Consider the following 25,810-nt stretch of genomic DNA (forward strand, 5'->3'; position numbering starts at 1 on the left):
AGGAAACAATCACCCACAAAATACCCAAAGAATATGGCTGCCTAAAAATGGTTCCCAATCAGAGACAGCGATAAACACCTGCCTCTAATTGAGAACCACTCTAGGCAACCATAGACTTACCTAGACAACTAAACTGAACACAACCCCATTAATCTAATAAACCCCTAGACAAGACAAACACAATAAATCACCCATGTCACGCCCTGGCCTAACCAAAATAATAAAGAAAACAAAGATAACTAAGGCCAGGGTTTGACAGCGCTAAATAGAGTGATTTATTCTAACTGTGGAGAGCACGTATATTACTGTATATACCACTCATATTCCAGACCCCCCCCCCACACATACACACACACACACACCCTAGTGGCGTAGCGGTCTAAAGCACTGCATCTTAATGCTAGAGGTGTCACTACAGACACTGGTTTGATTCCAGGCTGTATCAGAACCGGACGTGATTGGGAGTCCTGTAGGGCGGCGCACAATTGTCCCAGCATAGTCCGGGTTATGGTTTGGCCGGGGTAGGCCGTCATTGTAACTAAGAATTTGTTCTTAACTGACTTGCCTAGTTAAATACAGGTTAAATAAATCAAATATATAAATAAAGAGGGGAACCCGAGTAGCCTGGAGTCTGTTATGTTATGTGACGTTCTCCAAGACCCACTGCCTCAACTCCCATGACACCTCCATGTTGGAACTTGACTACTTGTCACCCCCGTATTTGAACCCACTACGTAAGCCCAACATCAGCGCATGTTCTCGCATGCACGTGACTCACATTTCTCTCTCTTAACCACACACATCCCTTTGAAGAGAGTTCTCTGAAGAGACAGAGATGAGAGCGTAGTTAATGCATCTGACCTCTCATGATATAGACTTTGAGGGGCAGTGAGTTTTCAGTGATAGTGTCATGTCTTATTATGTCTGTTCCTGTCCTTTCTCTTCACTCTGTCTCTCTCTGCTGGTCTTATTAGGTTACCTTCTCTTTCTCTCCTTCTCCAGCTGTTCCTCATCTCCCCTAACTAGCTCATTCACCCTTTCCCCACCTGTTCCCTTTTTTCCCTCTGATTAGGTCTCTATTTCTCTCTCTGTTCCTGCTACTTTCGGTGTCAGATTCTCGTTTGTGTTTCCCATGCCAGATGCAAGCTATCGTCTCGTTTGCTTTCTCCTAGTCCTATCCTGTCGGAGTCTGCCTGGCAGGTGCATCCTGCACTCTACTAACTATCTTTTGTTTGCACCGTGTCCAGTTCATCATATGCTACGTGTGATCAGCTACCACCGTTCCTCTGAGACCCGCACCGACCCAGAGCGACCTGCAGCCTGTCGCCGCTACCCAGCTATTCATCAGAGGGACTTTATGTTTCATTTGTCACCCTCTCTGCGGGTATTCTATTGTGCCATTGACAACGTCGGAAGAGGATCTATGCCATTCCTGTTTTTTCATTAAAAGAACTCTGTTAAAACCGCTTTTGGGTCTTCACTCAAGTACATAACAGAAGAATCTGACCGAGAATGGACCCAGCGGCTCCGGACCCTTTTCACTCTGCCGTCGAGATCCAGGGAGCGATGCTAGGCAGACACGAGGAGGAATTGTCTGCTGCTCGACATGCCGTTGAGACCCTGGCCGTCCAAGTCTCCGACCTCACAAGACAGGTTCACCAACTCCACCTCGATCCACCGCCCACTTCCAGGGTTTCCGAGTCTCCGGAGCCCAGGATCAATAACCCGCCGTGTTACTCTGGGGAGCCCACTGAGTGCCGCTCATTCCTCACTCAGTGTGATGTGGTGTTCTCTCTCCAGCCCAACACTTACTCCAGGAGCACAGCCCGCATCGCCTACGTCATTTCTCTCCTTACCGGACGGGCGCGTGAGTGGGGCACGGCAATCTGGGAGGCGAGGGCTGAGTGTATTAACCAGTATCAGGACTTTAAGGAGGAGATGATACGGGTTTTTGACCGTTCTGTTTTTGGGGAGGAGGCTTCCAGGGCCCTGTCTTCCCTATGTCAGGGGAATCGATCCATAACGGATTATTCTATTGAGTTTCGCACTCTCGCTGCCTCTAGTGACTGGAACGAGCCGGCTTTGCTCGCTCGTTTTCTGGAGGGTCTCCTCGCCGAGGTTAAGGATGAGATTCTCTCCCGGGAGGTTCCTTCCAGCCTGGACTCCTTAATAGCTCTCGCTATTCGCATAGAGCGACGGTTTGATCTTCGTCGCCGAGCTCGTGGAAGGGAGCGCGCGTTCTCCGTTGCCCCCCTCTCCGCATCACTGCCACCTGCCACATCACTGCCACCCTCCTCCGCCGGCTCGGATGCTGAGCCTATGCAGCTGGGGGTATCCGCATCTCGGCCAAAGAGAAGGAACGGAGAATCACCAACCGCCTCTGTCTCTACTGCGGCTCCGCTGGTCATTTTGTCACCTCATGCCCAGTAAAAGCCAGAGCTCATCAGTAAGAGGAGGGCTACTGGTGAGCGCAACTACTCAGGTCTCTCCTTCAAGATCCTGCACTACCTTTCCGGTCCATCTCCGCTGGACCGGTTCATCTGCTTCCTGCAGTGCCTTGATAGACTCTGGGGCGGAGGGCTGTTTTATGGACGAGACCTGGGCTCGGGAACATGACATTCCTCTCAGACAGTTAAGGGATCCCACGGCCTTGTTCGCTTTAGATGGTAGTTCTCTCCCCAAGATTCAGCGTGAAACGCTGCCTTTAACCCTCACTGTCTCTGGTAATCATAGCGAAACCATTTCTTTTTTAATTTTTCGTTCACCTTTTACACCTGTTGTTTTGGGTCATCCCTGGCTAGTTCGCCATAACCCTTCTATTAATTGGTCTAGTAATACTATCCTATCCTGGAATGTTTCTTGTCATGTGACCTGTTTAATGTCTGCTATCCCTCCTGTTTCCTCTGTCTCTTCTTCACAGGAGGAGCCTGGTGATTTGACAGGGGTGCCGGAGGAGTATCACGATCTGCGCACGGTGTTCAGTCGTTCCAAGGCCACTTCTCTCCCTCCACACCGGTCGTATGACTGTAGTATTGATCTCCTTCCGGGAACTACTCCCCCGGGGTAGATTATACTCTCTGTCGGCTCCCGAACGTAAGGCTCTCGAGGATTATTTGTCTGTATCGCTCGACGCCGGTACCATAGTCTCCTCCTCCTCTCCCGCCGGAGCGGGGTTTTTTTTTGTTCAGAAGAAGGACGGGTCCCTGCGCCCATGCGTGGATTATCGAGGGCTGAATGACATAACAGTTAAGAATCGTTATCCGCTTCCTCTTATGTCTTCAGCCTTCGAGATCCTGCAGGGAGCCAGGTTTTTCACCAAATTGGACCTTCGTAACGCCTACCATCTCGTGCGCATCAGGGAGGGGGACGAGTGGAAGACGGCGTTTAACACTCCGTTAGGGCACTTTGAATACCGGGTTCTTCCTTTCGGCCTCGTTAACGCTCCAGCTGTCTTTCAGGCACTAGTTAACGACGTCCTGAGAGACATGCTGAACATTTTTGTTTTCGTTTACATGGACGATATCCTGATTTTTTCACCGTCTCTCTCGATACATGTTCAGCACGTGCGACGCGTCCTCCAGCGCCTTTTGGAGAACTGTCTTTATGTGAAGGCTGAGAAGTGCACTTTTCATGCCTCCTCTGTTCCTTTTCTCGGTTCCGTTATTTCCGCTGAGGGCATTAAGATGGATCCCGCCAAGGTCCAGGCTGTCATTGATTGGCCCGTTCCTAAGTCACGCGTCGAGCTGCAGCGCTTTCTTGGCTTCGCGAATTTCTATCGTCGTTTCATCCGTAATTTCGGTCAGGTGGCAGCTCCCCTCACAGCCCTTACTTCTGTTAAGACGTGCTTTAAGTGGTCCGTTTCCGCCCAGGGAGCTTTTGATCTTCTCAAGAATCGTTTTACATCCGCACCTATTCTTGTTACACCTGACATCTCTAGACAGTTTGTTGTTGAGGTTGACGCGTCAGAGGTGGGCGTGGGAGCCATTCTTTCTCAGCGCTCCCTCTCTGACGGCAAGGTCCATCCTTGCGCGTTTTTTTCTCATCGCTTATCGCCGTCAGAACGTAATTATGATGTTGGTAATCGCGAACTGCTCGCCATCCACTTAGCCCTAGGCGAATGGCGACAGTGGTTGGAGGGGGCGACCGTTCCTTTTGTCGTTTGGACTGACCATAGGAATCTTGAGTACATCCGTTCAGCCAAACGACTTAATGCGCGTCAGGCTCGTTGGGCTCTGTTTTTCGCTCGTTTCGAGTTCGTTATTTCTTATCGTCCGGGCTCAAGGAACACCAAGCCTGATGCTTTATCTTGTCTCTACAGTTCTTCTGAGGTCTCCACCGACCCCGAGGGGATTCTCCCTGAGGGGCGTGTTGTCGGGTTGACTGTCTGGGGAATTGAGAGGCAGGTAAAGCAAGCACTCACTCACACTCCGTCGCCGCGAGCTTGTCCTAGGAACCTTCTGTTCGTTCCCGTTCCTACTCGTCTGGCCGTTCTTCAGTGGGCTCACTCTGCCAAGTTAGCCGGCCACCCCGGCGTTCGGGGTACGCTCGCTTCCATTCGCCAGCGTTTCTGGTGGCCCACTCGGGAACGTGACGCGCGTCGATTTGTCGCCGCTTGTTCGGTCTGCGCGCAGACTAAATCTGGGAACTCTCCTCCTGCCGGCCGTCTCAGACCGCTTCCCATTCCATCTCGACCGTGGTCTCAGATCGCTATAGATTTTATCACCGGACTGCCTTCATCAGCGGGGAAGACAGTTATTCTTATGGTTGTCGATAGATACTCTAAGGCGGCTCATTTCATTCCTCTCGCTAAGCTCCCTTCTGCTAAGGAGACGGCTCAGATCATTATCGAGAATGTTTTCCGAATTCATGGCCTTCCGTCAGACGTCGTTTCGGACAGAGGCCCGCAGTTCACGTCTCAATTTTGGAGGGAGTTTTGCCGTTTGATTGGGGCTTCCGTCAGTCTCTCGTCCGGCTTCCATCCCCAGTCTAACGGTCAAGCCGAACGGGCCAATCAGACTGTTGGTCGCATCTTACGCAGTCTTTCTTTTCGTAACCCTGCGTCTTGGTCAGAACAGCTCCCCTGGGCAGAGTACGCCCACAACTCGCTTCCTTCGTCTGCTACCGGTCTATCTCCTTTTCAGCCTCGGGTACCAACCTCCGCTGTTCTCTTCTCAGCTCGCCGAGTCCTGCGTTCCCTCCGCTCAGGCTTTTGTCCAGCGTTGCGAGCGCACCTGGAAGGGGGTCAGGTCGGCACTTTGCCGTTATAGGGCGCAGACTGTGAGGGCCGCTAATAAGCGTAGAACCAAGAGTCCTAGATATTGTTGCGGTCAGAGAGTATGGCTCTCCACTCAGAACCTTCCCCTTAAGACAGCTTCTCGCAAGTTGACCCCGCGGTTCATTGGTCCGTTCCGTATTTCTCAAGTCATTAATCCTGTCGCAGTGCGACTTCTTCTCCCGCGATATCTTCGTCGCGTTCACCCGGTCTTCCATGTCTCCTGTGTTAAGCCCGTTCTTCGCGCCCCGCTCGTCCCTCCCCCCATCCTTGTCGAGGGCGCACCTATCTACAGGGTTCGTAAGATTTTGGACATGCGTCCTCGGGGCCGTGGTCATCAGTACCTAGTGGATTGGGAGGGGTACGGTCCTGAGGAGAGGAGTTGGGTTCCCTCTCGGGACGTGCTGGACCGTTCGCTGATCGATGATTTCCTCCGCTGCCGCCAGGTTTCCTCCTCGAGTGCGCCAGGAGGCGCTCGGTGAGTGGGGGGGGGTACTGTCATGTCTTATTATGTCTGTTCCTGTCCTTTCTCTTCATTCTGTCTCTCTCTGCTGGTCTTATTAGGTTACCTTCTCTTTCTCTCCTTCTCCAGCTGTTCCTCATCTCCCCTAACTAGCTCATTCACCCTTTCCCCACCTGTTCCCTTTTTTCCCTCTGATTAGGTCTCTATTTCTCTCTCTGTTCCTGCTACTTTCGGTGTCAGATTCTCGTTTGTGTTTCCCATGCCAGATGCAAGCTATCGTCTCGTTTGCTTTCTCCTAGTCCTATCCTGTCGGAGTCTGCCTGGCAGGTGCATCCTGCACTCTACTAACTATCTTTTGTTTGCACCGTGTCCAGTTCATCATATGCTACGTGTGATCAGCTACCACTGTTCCTCTGAGACCCGCACCGACCCAGAGCGACCTGCAGCCTGTCGCCGCTACCCAGCTATTCATCAGAGGGACTTTATGTTTCATTTGTCACCCTCTCTGCGGGTATTCTATTGTGCCATTGACAACGTCGGAAGAGGATCTATGCCATTCCTGTTTTTTCATTAAAAGAACTCTGTTTCTGTTAAAACCGCTTTTGGGTCTTCACTCAAGTACATAACAGATAGGGTCAAAGGTCACAACTCACCACCATGCAGTGTGACAGGCTGCTTCTCCGTCCAGCGATCTCCCTGTCACACGACTAATCCTCTCTGTGTGGAGGGTGCTATTAAAAGTGTGTCAGAGATCAGAGTTCAAAGTGTGTCGGAAAAGCCAATGTAAAGGTCTGTGTCACAGGGCTTAAGAGTGTTGGTTATCCCATCCCATAATGGCTTTTGCCAGAGGGAGAAAGTGATGTGTGTTGACTATGCCATAATGTGGTTCTATTTGATGATTGGGTTGTTGTGTTGAGCTAAGTATGAACATGCAAATTAAACAGTGTACTGTAAATAACATCATGGACTTGGACCAATTACTCACCACTGACACATCAACTCACCTGAACTACTGTACCACAATTAAGGCCATAGTTTAAATATAAACGGACTCTTTTGGTGTATCGGTGGCAAAAATAGCAAGGAGCATCAATAAAGGGATGTATAAAAAAAGAGTACCACTGTGACAGGCAACAGCTGCACATGCTCTGGTCAGGTGCAATGTGTCCTATTTAAATTCAACCTTTGTTTGTTATGAACACAAAGAGGGGACAGTATCCTCCTCAGAACAGCCAGAGAACGTTCTGCATGACATCCTTCAGCCACAACAAAGGTGGTGACATTTACAAACTAATCGCTGCAGATTAGGTTTTGGGTCCAACTCTCCGCACAGGGGTCATCACAGGGGTCATCACGGCTTCCTTTGTGATATTCAGAGGTTGGAAAGAAAAATGAAACGTTTTAGTCATATTCTCGAAGTAAGTCGAAGCAAAGTCTACTATATATGCAATGCATTGGCCCTCGCAGATTTTCAGCAAAATCTCTCTGCTTGGTTGAAGACACCTGGTGCATGTCAGACAGATTATAAAGTCTATCAGAATGTCTTTTCATTGGAAGGCAGATGGATTAGTTATTTACCAAGGACTACACCTCACTATGGATGCGCTGGAGGCTGAGAGAGGAACACCATAAAGCTGTCACACTGAGATCTTCTACATTTCCATTCCCAGAGTCCCACTAAGGCAAAGCTCTTATACTGAGAAATGGGCTGGTGTATACAGTCTGCTACATGTACCTGCTGACAGAGGTTAGATGCACCCAGATTTGAGCATAAATTCCACATTGTGAGTCCGAGGTTGGGCTGCTTTTAGAGCCCAAAGGCCTCTATGCAGAGATTGTCAATCATAATATGTTTGTGTCAGACACAAGGAAGGATGAAGAATGGGGATGTGATGCACTCAGAGATGCAACCAGTTGAGCGTTTCTGAATAAAGGAATTCATCTTTGTATGTTATTGAATGACATAGACTGACCAGATGAATCTAGCTGAATAGCTACGATCCCTTATTGTCACTTGTTAAATCCCCTTCAATCAGTGTAGATTAAGTGGAGGAGACAGATTAAATAATGATCATTAAACCTTGAAACAATTGAGACAAGGATTGTGTTTGTGTGCCATTCTGAAGGTGAATGGGCAAGACAAAATATTAACAGTAAGTGCCTTTGAATGGGGTATGGTAGTAGGTGCCAGGCACACTGGTTTGAATGTGTCAAGAACTGCAACACTGCTGGGTTTTTCACGCTCAACAGTTTCCTGTGTGTATCAAGAATTGTCCACCACCTAAAAGACTTCCAGCCAACTTGACACAACTGTGGGAAGCATTGAAGTCAAAATGGGCCACCATCCCCGTGGAACGCTTTTTACACCTTGTAGAGTCCATGCCCCGATGAATTGAGGCTATTGTGAGGGCAAAACAGGGTGCAACTCAATATTAGGAAGGTGTTCCTAATGTTTTGTACACTAAGAGTATGTATGTGTGTGCATGTGCTCATGAGAAAAAGTATGAGGAAGTGAACGACTGAGTCTGTCCTGTATTGGTTGGAGTGGGAGATGACAGTCACTTGGAGGGTCTTTGGAAGTGAATTCAGTGAACTTCATATTTCACAGTCTACAGCACCCTCTCAAGCTGAAGAGTCAGTGTGGTGCTGCCACCCCCCTCGTATTTCCTTATGTTCTTAATTCAAAATCAAATCTCTGAGTCCGTCTTTTGAGAACTCATTTTGAGAACTCACATTATTGGTACTCACAATGCATAGGGAGCCTGTTATGTCTGATTTAAATGAATGCACTTTCCCTCTGCGACGCAAAAACACTTAACTATGCTGGAGATGACACCTGAGGTGGCAGTGCCAAACTGTGTCATCCTTTCTAACGTGGCTGGTGCTCTGTTCTATGAATATAACCACTTTAAAAGGCATACAACTATAGGGTCGAAGAAAGAAGGGATTTAATAGCTTTTCAAAGACTTCCTTGTCTGCTTGTCAAAGACATGTGAGAGGCATCCCACTTCCTTGTTTCTAGTTTTACTTGCAGAATCTAAGCATCACAGAACAATGGCCTCTGTGTTTACTAGGACATCACAGACTCACGCATGAAAACACGTTTATAAAAGGCACACAACTGGCACACAACTGTCACAACTTCCACCGAAGGTGGCTCCCCTGCCTGCTCCCTTTTTCCTTTTCTGTTCATTTGGTCTTATTACTTGCACCTGTTCCTTATTGTGTTCCTTGAATTTTGTCTATTTAAGCCTGTTAGGTCCGCCTAGGTTTGTGCGGGACTGTTATTCTGTTAGGCACCATCTTTGGTGAGATTCGTGACTGCCCGCCAGGTCTCTCTAGAGCGCTGTACCCACTCCTCCACCGCAGGAGCTTCGGTCTGACTCTGATGCCACGGAGCCAGGACTGGCTGGTAGCCCAGTACGCATTCGAATGGCGACATCTTCGTGGATGAATGCCGAAGTGAGTTCTGAGCCAACTCTGCCCACGGGACGTACCTCGCCCATTCTCCTGGCCGGTCCTGGCAATACGACCTCAGAAACCTACCCACTTCCTGGTTTACTCTCTCCACCTGCCCATTACTTTCGGGGTGATAACAAGAGGTAAGGCTGACCGAGATCCCCAGACGCTCCATAAATGCCTTCCAAACCCGGGACTTGAACTGGGGACCCCGATCGGATACGATATCCTCTGGAACCCCATAGTGCCGGAAGACGTGGGTAAATAGAGCCTCTGCAGTCTGTCGGGCCGTAGGGAGACCAGGCAATGTGAGGAGACGGCAGGACTTAGAGAACCGATCCACAACGACCAGAACGGTAGTGTTCCCCTAAGATGGGGGAAGATCAGTAAGGAAATCTACCGAGAGATGGGACCATGGCCGTTGTGGAACCGGGAGGGGTTGTAATTTCCCTCTAGGAAGGTGCCTAGGAGCCTTACTCTGGGCGCATACTGAACAGGAAGAGACATAGAGCCTCACATCCTTAGCTAAGGTGGGCCACCAGTATTTCCCCCTAAGACCCCGCACTGTCCAATCAATCCCCGGATGACCCGAAGACGGTAGTGTGTGAGCCCACCGAAACAATTTATCACGGACACCAAGCGGCACGTAACTTCGACCGGTTGGACACTATGTAGGTGCAGGTTCAACCCTCAACGCCCGCTCGATGTCCGCGTCCACCTCCCATTCCACCGGTGCCACCAGCTGAGAGGCTGGAAGGATGGGAGTGGGTTCGATGGACCGGTCCTCTGTGTCATAGAGACGGGACAGCGCGTCGGCCTTAGTGTTAAGGGAACCTGGTCTATAAGAGATCGTAAATCTAAAACGTGTAAAGAACATGGCCCACCTAGCCTGACACGGATTCAGGGGTCCGGATGCGCCAACACAGGAGCCTCAGTGAACAGCGCCTTCAAATGGTTGAAGGTTGAACCCATTTTGGTTCCAGGTAGGAGCCTTTTGGCTTCCATGGAAAGGGTTTTCACATACCTAGAACCAAAAAGGATTCTTCTATCAGGAATCAAGGTAAGACCCAGATGCAGAAATGTCGAATTGACAATGGTTTAATATTCCAACAGGGGCAGGCAATAGAACGCTGGGACAGGACCGCCCCCACTCCGACATCAGAAGCATCGGGCTCCACCACAAACTGACAGAAAGGGTCCGGATGAACCAAGATGGGAGCTGTGGTGAAGCGATGGTTGAGGTCCCGGAATGCCGGGTCAACAGCTGGTGACCACGTGAATGGAGCTGTGGGCGAGGTGAGTGTGGACAGGGGGAAGCCAGGGAGCTGTAACCCCGGAAAAAGCAGCAATAGAAGTTGGCGAACCCCAGGAAGCTTTTCAGCTGCATCCACTGCTGATCTATTTGCACACTCCCTGAGGCGATGATGAAACCCAGAAAAGGGATGGTGAAATGATGAGGAGGAGGCATTGGAGAACCTGTCGGACGTGGAGCACATGTTCTTGAGTGGAACAGGAGAATATGAGGATGTCATCTAGGTAGACAAAGACGAACCGGTTCAACATGTCACAGAGAACATCATTGACCAGAGCCTGGAACACAGCAGGGGCATTGGTAAGGCCAAATGGCATGACCAGATACTCGTAGTGACCGCTAGCCGTGTTGAAGCCGGTCTTCCACTCGTCCCCTTCCCGTAGCCGCACCAGTGGCGAGACGTTCTGTAGATCCGGCTTAGAAAACACCGTGCCCCCCTGGAGCGACTCGAAGGCCGAGGAGATGAGTGGTAGCGAGTAGTAGTTCTTCAGAGACCCCAGTAGTTGATGCACGGGTGCCGGGGTCTTGTCCTTCTTCTCCTTCTCATGCTGGTGGGATAAGAAGAAGAAGGATGGATGAATCCTTCAGTAAGGGAATCCCCAATGTAGGTCTACATCGCCTTGGTCTCTGGTCCCGACAGAGAGTACAGTCATCCCTGGGGTGGAGTCGTGTTAGGGAGTCGTCCCGCAGTTATAAGTTCAGTGCGGCGGGAGTGAAGTGGCCCGGGGTTTGCTGAACACCTCCCGGAGGTCCTGGTACTCCATGGGATTGGAGGAGAGGTCCGGGGCAACTTCCGAGCTCCCAGGAAGACGTCCCGGGGCAGGTTGTGCTGACTTCAGGCAGTGGGCGTGGCAGAACGGGCTCCAGCTCATGATGGCACTAGTAGACCAGTTAATGAGGGGATTATGTTGCTGGAGCCAGGTGAATCTGGCTCAGGTCAGCTGGCCCGGGTCTGCTGGGTCCATCATGGCCAGTTTGTACTATCAAAAATCAAGGTAAGACCCAGATGTAGACACGTCGAATTGACAATGATTTAATATTCCAACAGGGGCAGGCAATAGACAGGTCAAGGCAGGCAGGGGTCAGTAAAACCAGAGGTGGGGCAATGGTACCGGATGACAAGCAGGCTCAGGATAGGCAGGGGTCAGTAAACCAGAGGTGGGGCAATGGTATCGGATGGCAGGCAGGCTCAGGCTCAGAGTAAGAAGAGGTCAGCAATCCAGAGGTGGGGCAAAGGTACAGGTTGGCAGGCAGGCTCAGGGTCGGGGCAGACAGAGTGGTCAGGCAGGCGGGCTCAGAGTCAGGACAGGCAAGGATCAAAACCAGGAGGGTGAGAAAAAGGAGAGACTGGGAAAAGCAAGAGCTGAGAATAAAATGCTGGTTGACTTGACAAACAAGATGAACTGGCAACGGACAAACAAAGAACACAGGTATAAATACCAGGGGATAATGGGGAAGATGGGCGACACCTGGAGGGAGGTGGAGACAATCACAAGGACAGGTGATGGGGTCAGCCAAATAACCTATTTAGGTTCTAGATAGCACATTTTGAGGTGTGCACATAGAGTGTGCACATAGAGTTGACATTGCATGTTTGATGGATTTAACCAATCTCTGAACGTTCCTAAAGTGTGGCATATGAACTGATGCGTGTCAAATGACTCTCAATAATACAACCATCTCTTGATGTTGACCTCAGTCCTAGATAATACCTTAAAATAACCACATTCCATAACCAACACCTATAGATTATGTATGATTGAGCAATTCCAACAAACAAGCACCAGGTTTTTAAATACTGCACTCTTAGAAAAAAAGTGTTCCAACAGGGTTTTACTGCTGTCTCCATAGGAGAACCCTTCTTGGCTCCAGGTAGAACCCATTTTGGTTCCAAAATGAGCAATCCGCATCCTTTCTCTGGTTGGTTAAACTAAGGTAATCTTTTCATCATGTATTGCCTGAAACAGTTTAGCTGTTGCATTTCTAATAAAATGCTAATATGAAAAGCCAATGTAATCCCCCCCCCCCCCTGCTAGCACCAGCATGAGCATAGGCCATCACAGGATATAACCATTAGTGCCTGGTGCACTAAAATGCAAAGAGATTCAGGTTGGTAGGAATTTCAGCAGATAGCTGTTCATCATACGGTTACATGATCCTAGTACATTACAGAACCCTGCAATGGCTCATTGAGTGAATCCTGGTGAGGAGGAAAGCTACAGACAAACACAGGGAAGAAGAAGAAGTGAATACAGGTGGGGAGGAAAGCTACAGACAACCACAGGGAAGAAGAAGTGAATACAGGTGGGGAGGAAAGCTACAGACAACCACAGGGAAGAAGAAGTGAATACAGGTGGGGAGGAAAGCTACAGACAAACAGAAGGAAGAAGAAGTGAATACAGGTGGTGTAACGGTTTTCTTCATGTGAAGGAGAGTCGGACAAAAATGTGGCGTGGCTATTGAGATTCATGTTTAATAAAACAAAGGAAACACGAATACTACAAAACAAGAAATGTAACACGAAAACCGAAACAGCCTATACTGGCACAAAGTAACACAGAGACAGAAACAAGGACAATCACCCACGACACACTCAAAGAATATGGCTGCCTAAATATGGTTCCCAATCAGAAACAACGATAAACACCTGCCTCTGATTGAGAACCACTTCAGACAGCCATAGACTTTGCTAGCAAACCCCACTAAGCCACAATCCCAATACCTATGAAAAACCGCAAGACAAAACACACCACATACCAAAACCCATGTCACACCCTGGCCTGAACAAATAAATAAATAAAACACAAAATACTAAGACCTGGGCGTGACAGGTGGGGAGGAAAGCTACAGACAAACACAGGGAAGAAGAAGAAGTGAATACAGGTGGGGAGGAAAGCTACAGACAAACACAGGGAAGAAGAAGAAGTGAATACAGGTGGGGAGGAAAGCTACAGACAAACACAGGGAAGAAGAAGAAGTGAATACAGGTGGGGAGGAAAGCTACAGACAAACACAGGGAAGAAGAAGAAGTGAATACAGGTGGGGAGGAAAGCTACAGACAAACACAGGGAAGAAGAAGAAGTGAATACAGGTGAGGAGGAAAGCTACAGACAAACACAGGGAAGAAGAAGAAGTGAATACAGGTGGGAAGGAAAGATACAGACAAACAGAAGGGAAATCTGTAAGGAGGAAGAGTAGAGGAGAGGAGAGAAGCATGAGAAGAGGATGGGAAGAGTGTGAATGTCCACAGAAGAGAGAGAGGGAGAGAGAGAGGGGAGAAAGCTACAGTGGTTAGGGCATTCCTCAGGTGTTTGGACTTTCACATCTCCTTTCCAGTGGCGATTTTACAATGTAAATCTTGGAGGGGCAAAACAACACATTTTTGGGATTAATGCTAGCAATGCCACTACATACATGAATAGCACTATAACGGTGATAAACGGCACTCACAAACTGTTAGGGACTACATAAATCTGTCCCAACAGCAGAGTCCCAACAGCATTCCCAACACCTTACCACTGAACACTTGGCTCTCAGCGGAGCCTTGTCTGACAGCGAAATAGTTCATTCAGCCTCATTTACTGCCTTTAAAAAACATAGCTGATATGGCTGACTTGCTTAAACAAATGTGGTTTCTACTGACAATTGAGATGTACAAACTATGGCATAAGGGGACGAGAAGCGGATGAGAGGCAATCTGTAATTCCGATTAAGTCAATGAGCGAGATACTTGTACGACAGACGTAGTCAATATAACTATTTGTTCATCAGTTTTGAAATGTACAGCAACAGCAACAGAATTCAGAACATGGGCCGTTCTCACAGAATTCTCCCTGTACACCAAGTCAGAACCGTAGGATAAATAAAGACGTGAAAATAGACCAATTTATTAGGATGAGGCACATGGGCTACTAACAGCTTACTACACAACATACACTTAGTATTACTTTCTTAGCTACAGTATTGTCACGAATCTCGCCGAAGATGGTGCCTCTTCCTGTTCGGGCGGCGCTCGGCGGTCGTCGTCGCCGGCCTATTAGCTGCCATCGATTCCCTTTCAGTTTGTTTCTGTTCATTGGGTAATTGGGTACACCTGTTTTGAGTTAGTGTTTGTTTGTAGGTTATTTAAGGGCACTAGGCCCGCTGGGTATTTGTGCGGGCTTGTTTTTTGTTACTCTGTCGTCTGGTGTTTTTTTTCCCGTGTCTGTATTCTCCGGACTATTTTGGTCCTGTTGTTTGGGCTGGTAAATTGTATGCGCCCTGTGTGTTGGCGTGACCGTTTTGATGCGCCGGAGAATAAATTTCTACTGAACCCTGCTCTCTGCACCTGATTCCACCCACCACACCTAGTAAGCTGTAACAAGTATACATATCTCCCTGGCATACTACCTCATTTATGTTGCAGCATACAAGACATTTTTGGACCACCTTATTGTACTGTGCTCACTTGAACAGGAAGGTGGCGCAGCTGTCCTTTGTGGGCAGGTTTTGTCATTAAACTTAGTCATTCTCTGGATTTATGTTGCTTTCAAGACAACTGGGAACCCCAACAACAACAAAAACTGAGAATCAGGATGACGTCAGTGATCCTCAAGTTGTTTTGAGTGCGTCACAAATCATGCTTCATTGACAGCACGGCCAATGTTGAATGTTTATCATTTTAAACTAAGAAGAGACCCTTAATCTTAGAACCACACTTCATTGAATAGCAGGCTAATGATTGCTTTGCAATTCTTGCACTGATTCTTTCCGTTGTTGAATTTGCGATTTCCAACTTGTTGTGAAGCCTGGTGTCCAATTGCTGATGAGCACCGATACATTTGATCTAAAATTTCTCTTCATATTTATTTATTTAACTAGGCTAGTCAGTTACGAACAAATTATTATTGACAATGATGGCCTCGGAACAGTGGGTTAACTGCCTTTTTCAGCGGCAAAATGACACATCTGTACCTTAGCAGTTCAGGGACTCGATCTAGCAACCTTTCAGTTACAGGCCCAATGCTCTAACCACTAGGCTACCTGCCGCCCCAAGGAATAAAAAGGATTTGCCAGTACATTGTTGACTTGATTCATGATGATGACTGCTGTAGCTAAGATTTTGAACGTATGATGTTGACATGATCATTCCAATCAAAGCTACTGTGATATGATGTGATTTGACATAATTTGATCTGTAGCCAATTACCCTGAGCCTTCTTGGAAATGCACTTCTAATGTAAGTCTATGATAGCACCCAAGTGGGTTGAATTTTCCAGCTCTACCCTTAGACTTGGCGGTGACGTAGTGTCCCCATGAGTGACAGAACACTAAGCCAATCACGGCGCAACGCTCCGTATTTTCTGCTGGCTTCCCCACCACCACAGAAAGAACTGAGCTATGCTGAAACACCTGCATTTTGTATGCGGCTTTATTAACTCAATGATATATACTTTTTTACATTGTTTGCAAACTGATATGTGACACATATTAATGCCAAAATAGCATGCATCAAATGTGGGGCTCAAAACAGGTGGGGCTTTCACATCCTCTCCCCTCTGCTTCTCCATATCTTTCCTTCACTTCCCTTTGGCCTGCACTGTTGGAGCTTAAGATTTTCACTGTCGCCTGCGTTCACATCCACAACAATGTGCATGTGACTTATAAACTCTCTCTAAAGTGTTGAGACAACAAACACACTCAGGGATTTTGGTTTGATGTCACACAAACAGAGAGCCTTTCCATTTGCTCTGCCTGCCGACATGAGAGGAAGTAAAGTGTCAAAGAAAGACATGAATTGTGTTGGTTTGAATCAAGGCTCCTTGCAATGTTACACTGTTAGTGCTGGTTTTGCGTTTATTAGAGTAACTTGTGATGCATCACTTTTCTGTGTTGAAACGGGGAAAATAAAAATTCTTGGCGATGTTTGAGTTGATAGATAGCTCATCTGTTTGAGTTGATTGTAGCTCATCTCTTTTATCTTTGTGAAAGTGTTGAGACATGTCATTGCTTTGGATTGAAGCGCAGTGCGTCTACTTGTTTGTGTGCAGGAGCCCCTGAGATATTACAATTAAAGCTTCTATGTCGTTGACGACGTAGTGATTTATATAGAGAGCTTTGGCCAACGTCTCTCAACAGCAATTTACCTCACATCAATAGTTCCAGTGGTTTCTGAAAGTAAACATAGATTTTTTTTACCTTTATTTAACTAGGCAAGTCAGTTAAGAACAAATTCTTATTTTCAATGACAGCCTAGGAACAGTGTGTTAACTGCCTGTTCAGGGGCAGAACGACAGGTTTGTACCTTTTCAGCTCGGGGATTTGTACTTGAAACCTTTTGGTTACCAGTCCAACACCCTAACCACTAGGCTACCCTACCGCCCCATTAATTATTCAACATCTATACAGAAAGCAATCTAGGGGAACAGAGGAGCATTTACAACATTTTGAAAGAAGAATGGGAAATGCTGCAGAGATTACAGACAAGGACGATATTCACCCAAGGTCATATGCAATATTAAATGTGTGAAGATGTCTGCAGTCTCATGGTCGATTCTAATCTACCTCCATTTCTGCAGATGTAGGATCTTAATTTGAGCCAGTTTGCTACGTAAGGAAAATAATCAAATCAAATTGTACCGGTACAAAGTCATTGTGCGGAGGCAACGGCTAGTTGAGGTAATATGTACATGTAGGTAGAGTTATTAAAGTGACTATGTATAGATGATAACAGAGAGTAGCAGTGGTGTAAAAGAGGGTGGGGGGGGGTAGAATCTGTTTATGGCTTGAGCGTAGAAGCTGTTTATGGCTTGAGCGTAGAATCTGTTTATGGCTTGAGCGTAGAATCTGTTTATGGCTTGAGCGTAGAAGCTGTTTAGAAGCCTCTTGGACCTAGACGATACCACTTGCAGTGCTGTAGCAGAGAGAACAGTCTATGGGCCTTCCTCTGACACCGCCTGTTGTAGACGTCCTGGATGGCAGGAAGCTTGGCCTCAGTGATGTACTGGGCCGTACGCGCTACCCTCTGTAGTGCTTTGCGGTCGGAGGCCGAGCATTTGCCATACCAGGCAGTGATGCAACCAGTCAGGCTCTCGTTGGTGCAGCTGTAGAACCTTTGGAGGATCTGAGGACCCATGCCAAATCTTTTTAGTCTCCTGAGGGAGAAATGGTTTTGTCATCTTCTTCACGACTGTCTTGGTGTGCTTGGACCATGTTAGTTTGTTGGTGATGTGGACACCAAGGAACTTGAAGCTCTCAACCTGCTCCACTACATCCCTGTCGATGAGAATGGGGGCATGCTCGGTCCTCTTTTTCCTGTAGTACACAAGGAAAAATCCTGCAGCAACAGGCAATGTGAATTATTACGTGGATTATGTTAATTAACATTTTTGTAGCGGTTGATAAAGTCATGTCTGAAATTTCAAAGTGGAAATTATAAACTATAGAAGCCTTTTTAAACCTCAGATACACTACACTTTACATTTCCTGATGTGAATGAAAATTCTCAGCAACAAAATATTAAATTAAAATCTTACATCTGTGTAACGTCTGTTTCGAACTCACACTCTCATGCACGTGGATCCTCTAAACGCAGCTCACTTTCCAGATCCCAATCACCCGAATTCTGATCACCTGTTCTGACACCTGTATGTCATTATCACACACTATTTAGTTCAGTTCTTTGCACCCCATCACTGTGAGGTATTGTTTGTTTTTGACACACCTCTCCTCGGAGCACTGGTTTTCCCGTGTATGATCATTTTTCCCTACCTCACTAGCAACAGCAGGGGCGGCAGGTTTCCTAGTGGTTAGAGCGTTGGACTAGTAACCAAAAGGTCGCAAGATTGAATACCTGAGCTGACAAGGTATACATCTGTCCTTCTGCCCCTGAACAAGGCAGTTAACCCACTTTTCCTAGACTGTCGTTGAAAATAAGACTTTGTTCTTAACTGACTTGCCTAGTTAAATAAAGATACAATTTACAATGCCTTTTGCCTATTCCATGCCTGTACCTTAGCCTATCATATTCCCTGTTATTCAACTATTGCCTGATCTCCCGGACAAAGTTACTAGCCTTTTCCCTGCCTGTACTGTTGCCTTTTTGAACCCCTGTGTATGACCTTCTGCCTGCCCCTGGACCAAATGAAGGTGCCACCAGCCCCCTGGATGGATGCCATCCATGTCATCCATGGCTCAGCTTTCTCACAGTTCATTATGAATGGACTTTTATTCAGTACACTAGGTCAGCATTTCTCACAGTAATGCATGATTTTAGATGTGCTTAGTTCACATCTTTCCAAAAGCACAGATGGGATTGTCTCACCCTGTTTGGCTGTGAACCTGCAGCTTGCATCTCAATGACCACTCTGACATACCAGCATCCCAGGGAGGCCTATCTGTGGCCATCAGGAAGCATCTTAGTCTAACTGTGGCCGTCAGGAAGCATCTTAGTCTAACTGTGGCCGTCAGGAAGCATCTTAGTCTAACTGTGGCCGTCAGGAAGCATCTTAGTCTAACTGTGGCCGTCAGGAAGCATCTTAGTCTAACTGTGGCCGTCAGGAAGCATCTTAGTCTAACTGTGGCCGTCAGGAAGCATCTCACTGAAATAGTGAAACAGATACTTCCTACTTCCCCTGTTTAATACAAACCACCACAAATAGAGCAGGGGTCACCATCGCTTAAGCCCCTCTGTTGGAGCTGCAATGTGCCTTCACAAAGGGCTGTGTGGTGCATCATTGGACTGCTACAAAAGCCCCAATGTCAGCAGTCTAGTGTGCACAGTGTGTCCATGAGGAGCGGAGTGGAGCAGGGGGTGTCACCGCCACTGGGAGAGTCTGTCACCGATCTAGGCAGTGCTGCAGGACACTCCTCCAGCCCCTAGGGGACTCCGTCACAAACACTGAGACCTCCACTCAACATGTCAAAGTTCTGTAAAGGCTTTTGCTGGAGGTCACCTGCTGAGGAACTTATCAGAAACAAAGGCAGAATTCCTGCACAGAGAGATCGTTCTGATACAGTAGAATTCAAACCAAAAGCATTGGTTTACAAGCACCGGTACGACAGGAAATTAGCCTGCTTCCTTGCCATAAGTTAATTCCCAATTAATTGTCAGACTTGGCAGTGGTCCTGACTGTCTGTCTCTGTGGTCTAATAATTGTCTTTGTAGCCTCTCTCTAACTGAGGCTGTGAATCTCTCACTATCTTCGGTCAGGTGTGCCTACACTACTGGAAGAACAGCAATCTATGACATAGGCGATTAAGGTCTTGGTAATACAAATCTTTATGATTCATTATAAGTCCAAATACAGGACAGGACTGAGAGATGGTGAGCTACAGAGAGAGAGGGGGAGGTGAGATCTGGATGTAGACTTCACTCCCAGCTGTGTGCTGTCATGTGCAGAGATGCCGACCGCCGTGAATGGAGATGGAGATGTAGAGATGAAGGAGATGAGGAGATGGGCTATTTCTGATTTCCGACGACACAGGGTACCGGCAGTGACCCTGATTGGCTGATGGAAAGGACCCGAAAGGCTATCTCATTATATCGGATAAACACTCGAACCCACACACGCGCACATCTTAAGCTAGGCACACGCGTCTACATCATATTACATGGCTCCTCAGTCCAGACACTCTATGTTAGAGACTGGAGCGTTTGCCATTTCCTAACAGTAATAGGTTGCTACGGTACTTATAGACACTGATATAACGTTTTGTTTTACTCATTTAGCAGATACTATTATTTCACCTAGACAGCTCGGGATTCAAACCAGCAACCTTTCGGTTACTGGCCCAAACACTCTTAACCGCTAGGCTACCTGCCACCATAACACTGCTTTCATTTTCTTTACAGTAAAGAAAAATGTCAAATGCAGTGGACTCAAAATCACTGAACCGGAGAGCTGTGTTGTTGAAATGGGTAGCAAATGTACTGAGAGAGACGCCTACTCCCTACTCCTCACCACTCATAGCAGACACTGACTGACCCTTCACCTTCTGTTGACAACAGCGGCGCTGTTCTGCCGGCTCTCAAATTGAACTGTATTGCTTTGGACATGGAGCGGGATGTGCATGGCAGTTTCTAAAGCAGACGCAGAATAGATTGCAGGTGCTCTGAAATGTCTTCTCTCACGATAACCTAAGGTAGCACGGTAACCCTGGTCCTGACGGGAGGGGAAAAAACTGTCGGGGAAGGTTCTCTTCTGCGCTGTTCAACCAATCCAGTAAATGTGGAGGAGTTAAGATGGAGTGCCTCGTTAAAGTCAAAAAGCCTAAGTGCTTCATAGGCTCTCTTTCCATTTTCCCTGAAAACCGGCTGCATCCGATTGTTATTGACACTACTGAGGATGCTCTCACAGGGACATTTATCGCTTGAAGAAATGCCATCGTAATGTGTGTGCAGTATGCCGGACTGTTGCAGATCCCATGGCAGATAAGAATGTTAAGGAATCAACCTTCAGATTGTATCACTAAAGAGCAAGGTTGACCAAGCTGGAGCTGTGTGCTCTCTGACATACTCCATGCTACACCACATTTCACACTACTGCATCCAGCGGTCCTTCCATATCTTCAACTGGAAATCAGACAGCAAGGTGTAACAGTCAACAATGGACCTGCAATACGTCAACCGGATGAAATAGGAAATAGGCTTACCGCAGGCTACAGGTAAAACCACCATTCACCGTTGATCTATATGTGAACACACAATCACCCCAGGGTAACATCAAATCTACATAGCTGTTCTCGGTAGCATTTATAGGAATGTTATTAGCAGGTTTTAGGGAGTAGCGTGAGATTGAAGAGGGGCCAACCTGTAGTAAACACTTCCATTTTCTACCAGCTGCTCTGTTCTTCTTTGTTTGAGGTTTTGTTTTCCTTCACTGATGATTCTAATCCTTTGGGATAGATATCTCTCAGGTTTATTCATGTTTACAAATGTGCCTCATTCTCCCCGTGTCCCAACGGGTTTATAGAGTTAGATTAGAACAGATACACATTTACTCAGAGAACTCGTACTAAACATCCCTAGAATAAACACCCACACAGTTTCCTAAAATGCAGTTTGCACTCATCTCAAAATGAGAACTAGAAGAGAGAAATGAATCACCGGTACAGATGTGTATCGGTTGTTGTTGTGCTTTCATAATACTATAGCTCCACAGCCAGTAGCAATGTGTGCTGTTCATGTGTATTGAACATAGCTAAGCCTTCACCTTTGCCAACCAAACAAATAGTCCTGTCTTATGTGTTCTCACCTCACACACCTTGGCTGACTTTAAAAGAAAATCCATTTGTATTTGTGGTGATATATGGTGCTCCACTACAGGACTGTATGCAGTGCTTCTCTTTAGTGCAGTAGAAGGAGAATATGTTCAGACCTTTAGTTCAAGCCTACAGGCCTACAGATGGGAGTATTGATTGGAAAAGCGTTTTCATGCTTCTAATGCTGCCCTGACAACTATTCTAGTGAACTACAATATTTAAAGGAGAAATATACAGCAACCCAATGGTGTTCGCTTCGCCTTGATATTACATTATTTCCTTTGGTTAGCTTAACCACCGCTGACGTTTTTTGCAGATCATTTGAGTAAGGTAATAACGTCTGTATCTGACAAGGGGCCTATTGAAATGCTCGTCATTGTGAACTCATTGTGAACAAGTTGTGAGAGAACACAACCTCATTATTGTATTGTCCTCTTTAAAAAGCCTCATTCAGAAATGGGATGATGCCATTCTCTGATGTTCATAATTGCATCAATTCAAAGCCAAAGCTTCAGGATGCCTTTGATGTGCTGCTCACAACAGACACAAAACCTTGGGAAAATAAGATATTAGCACAATAATATAGGCCTATAATTTCACACAAAACAACTTTCACTGAAGTTGTCCCAAGTTTTTGGGAAGAGATATAGAGGACGTTTTATTGGGTGGATGAGGTAAGTTCACACTGAAAGAATGGGCCAGATACATTTCCAGCCCTCAGCGGAGAACGGCTTAATCACAGAAAAAAATTGGGACATTTACCTAATCTCCGATGAAGGAACTCTGACAGCCACCATTCTTCAGTGCTTAGACAGATCATGCTGGGGTGAAATGAGACAGAATTAAGAAGGAGCCAGATTTGAGGGTCTCGGCTATTTGCTAGTACCTGGGGACCAGGTTTAAAAGTTAAGAAGCAGAGTGGAAGCCTATGATGGTTCCTGTGAGTTTATAATATTAGCCCACATTAAAGTACACACATTTCTTTTCACAATTAAGATAGTGGAATAGAACTGAGATTGGTGTCATTTTCGTTTCCCCTAGCGACCACCTGCAACCCACTTTCTCCTTCACAAGGGGCCTTTAGCACCAGGGGAAAGATGAGAGAGAAGAGAATAACATGAGTGGAGGAGAAAGCACATCATCATTTAGGACAAGTTTCAGGATTGTCTTTATTATATTAAAGACCTTTAAACCAGTCAACATTCACAAGGCCGTGGAGCCAGACGAATTACCAGGACGTGTACTCAGAGCATGCGCGGACAAATTAGCAAATGTTTTCACTGACATTTTCAACCTCTCCCTGACCGAGTCTGTAATACCTACATGTTTCAAGCAGACCACCATAGTCCCTGTGCCCAGGAAAGTGAAGGTAGCCTGCCTAAATGACTACCGCCCCTTAGCACTCACGTCCATAGCCATGAAATGCTTTGAAAGGTTGGTCATGGTTCACCTCAACACAATCATTCCCAGAAACCCTAGACCCACTCCAATTTGCCTACCGCCCCAACAGATCCACAGATTGCGTCAACTCCTGGTATGGCAACTGCTCGGCATTCGACCGTAAGGTGCTACAGAGGATAATGCGTATGGCCCAGAATATCACTGGGGACAAGCTTCCTGTCATCCAGGACCCCCGTCCCTTGTTTTTACACAGCTGCTACTCACTGTTTATTATCTAAGCATAGTCACTCTACCCCTACCTACATGTACAAATTAACTCGACTAATTGCACATTGTCTCGGTACTGGTACCCCCTGTATATAGCCTCATTATTGTTATTTTATTGTGTTACTTTTTGTATTTTATTATTTATTTATTTTTTACTTTACTTTATTTAGTAAATACTTTCTTAACAAAATGTTATTAAAAGTTGGTTAAGTTCTTGTAAGTACGCATTTCAAGGCAAGGTCGGCACGTGACAAATTAAATTTGATTTGTTTTGGAATAGTTAGCTAGCGTGCTAAAAGCCTTGCTAAAAAGATAACTAGAAGCTAATATTATGGACACGTGTCGGCACATGTCTGGGAGATATTATTTTCTCCGTTGCCTGCGGTCTGGCAAAGACTTTTAAATGTAGTCAAAGAGCCACAGGTAAAGACTGATTGGGTTACAAAGCTATTGTACAGATTACATTTAGTCACCACAATGGCCATGATCCACAGTCCCAAGCGTATGGTAATTTCCGAAGAATATGACATGAACTAGTATGTCAAATTGAAGAATGGATTTTTTTCAAAGCGAAACCCGACACCATACTTCTTCAAACACACTCATGGTCTAGGACCCAACGACACAGTGATGTGAACAATAGAGAATACTTTGTTGTGTGCTGAGCAAGAAACATTTGCAGCAGGATGATTCTGAAAGCACAGAAAGATTAGTTTCATGTTTTCATGTCACATGCACAAGTACAGTGAAATACCTTTCTTGCAAGCTCTAACCCCAACAACGCAGTAATCAATGTAGCACTAAAAATAACAAGGTTGAAAACAAATGTAAAAAAGAAATAAGAAGAACATGATAAAGTAAATAAGCACACTATATACAGGGTCAGTTCCAGTAGCATATTTACAATGTGCAGGGATACTGGAGTGATACAGGGAGATATGTATAGGGGTAAGGTGACTCGGCATCATGATATATGATAAACAGACTAGCAGCAGAATAAATTAAGATTGTATGTGCGTGTACGTGGAGTCAGTACAAATGTGTGTCTTGGACTGTGAGTGTGTAGAGTCCGTTTAGTGTGCCTAGAGACAGTGCAAAAATGTAAATAAATACAAGGGTCAATTCAGATAGTCCGTGTAGCTATTTCGTTAGCTATTTAGCAACCTTATGGCTTGGGGATTGAAACTGTTCACGAGCCTCTTGGTGTTATACTTGATGCACCGGTATCGCTTACCAGAGAGAACAGTCTATAGCTTGGGTGGCTGGAGTCTCTATTGATTTTCCGGGCCTTCCTTTCACACCACCTGATATAATGTACTGGATGTCAGGGAGCTCTGCCCCAATGATGTATTGGGCTGTCCGCACCACATTCTGTAGCGCCATGCGATCGAGGGCTGTGGTGTTACCATACCAAACAGTGATGCAGCCAGTCAATACGCTCTCAACGATGCTGTAGGGGTCATGCCAAACCTTTTCAACTTCCTGAGGGGGAAGAGGCGCTGTCACAAATTCTTTACAACTGTGCACGTGTGTGTGGACCTTGAAGTTCTCGACCAGCTCCACTACAGACCCATTGACGTGGATGGGGCATTCTCGCTCCCCCCATTTCCTGTAGTCCACGATCAGCTCCTTGAGCTTACTGACGTTGAGGGAGAGGTTGTTCTCCCAGCACCACACTGCCAGGTCACTGACCTCCTCCCTATTGGCTGTCTCATTGTTGCCGGTGATCAGGCCTACCACGTTGTGTCGTCAGCATGATGGTGTTGGAGTTGTGTGCGGCCACACGGTCGTGGGTGAACAGGGAATACAGCAGGGTACTGAGCACCCCCCCCCCGTGGGGCCCCTGTGTTGAGGGTCAGCTTAGTGGAGGTGATGTTGCCTACCCTCACTGCCTGGGGTCATCCCATCACGAAGTCCAGGATCCAGTTGCAGAGGGAGGTGTTCAATCCCAGGATTACAAGCATGGTGACAAGCTTGGAGGGGATAATGGTGTGGAACGGTGAGCTGAAGTGAATTAATAGTATTCTCACGTAGGTATTCCTCTTATCTAGGTGGGTGAGGGCAGTGTGGAGTGCAATTGAGATTGTGTTGTCTGTGGATCTGTTGGGGCGGTATACAAATTGGAGTGGATCTAGGGTGTCTTGGATGATGGAGTTGATGTGTGGCATAACCAGCCTCTCAAAGCACTTCATGATTACAGAAGTAAGTGCTACAGGGCGGTAGTCATTGTGGCATGAAGTGATGGTAGTCATCTTATAACATGTGGGGATTATAGATTGGGACTGTCAGGACCCGGTTTTGAACCTGGGTCTCCGGAGTGCGAAACAGTCACTTAACCAACTGAGCCACGAATAGACAGCAGAACCCAGAAGATGAGGCAGACACAGCAGTACTT

General features: G+C 46.8%; 1 protein-coding gene across 1 annotated transcript in view; it reads left to right on the forward strand.

Annotated features, from left to right (window-relative positions):
- Positions 1-20,517: 20,517 nt before the first annotated feature.
- LOC135511142 (small ribosomal subunit protein uS5m-like) overlaps positions 20,518-25,810 on the forward strand; it is a 245,329-nt gene continuing 240,036 nt past the window's right edge. The window contains exon 1 of the transcript XR_010451216.1: positions 20,518-21,150. The gene's annotated coding sequence lies outside the window, so the exon portion shown is untranslated. The remainder of the gene's footprint in view (positions 21,151-25,810) is intronic.

This window comes from Oncorhynchus masou, chromosome 23 (assembly GCF_036934945.1).
Source record: "Oncorhynchus masou masou isolate Uvic2021 chromosome 23, UVic_Omas_1.1, whole genome shotgun sequence".
In the NCBI taxonomy this organism is placed as follows: Eukaryota; Metazoa; Chordata; class Actinopteri; order Salmoniformes; family Salmonidae; genus Oncorhynchus; species Oncorhynchus masou.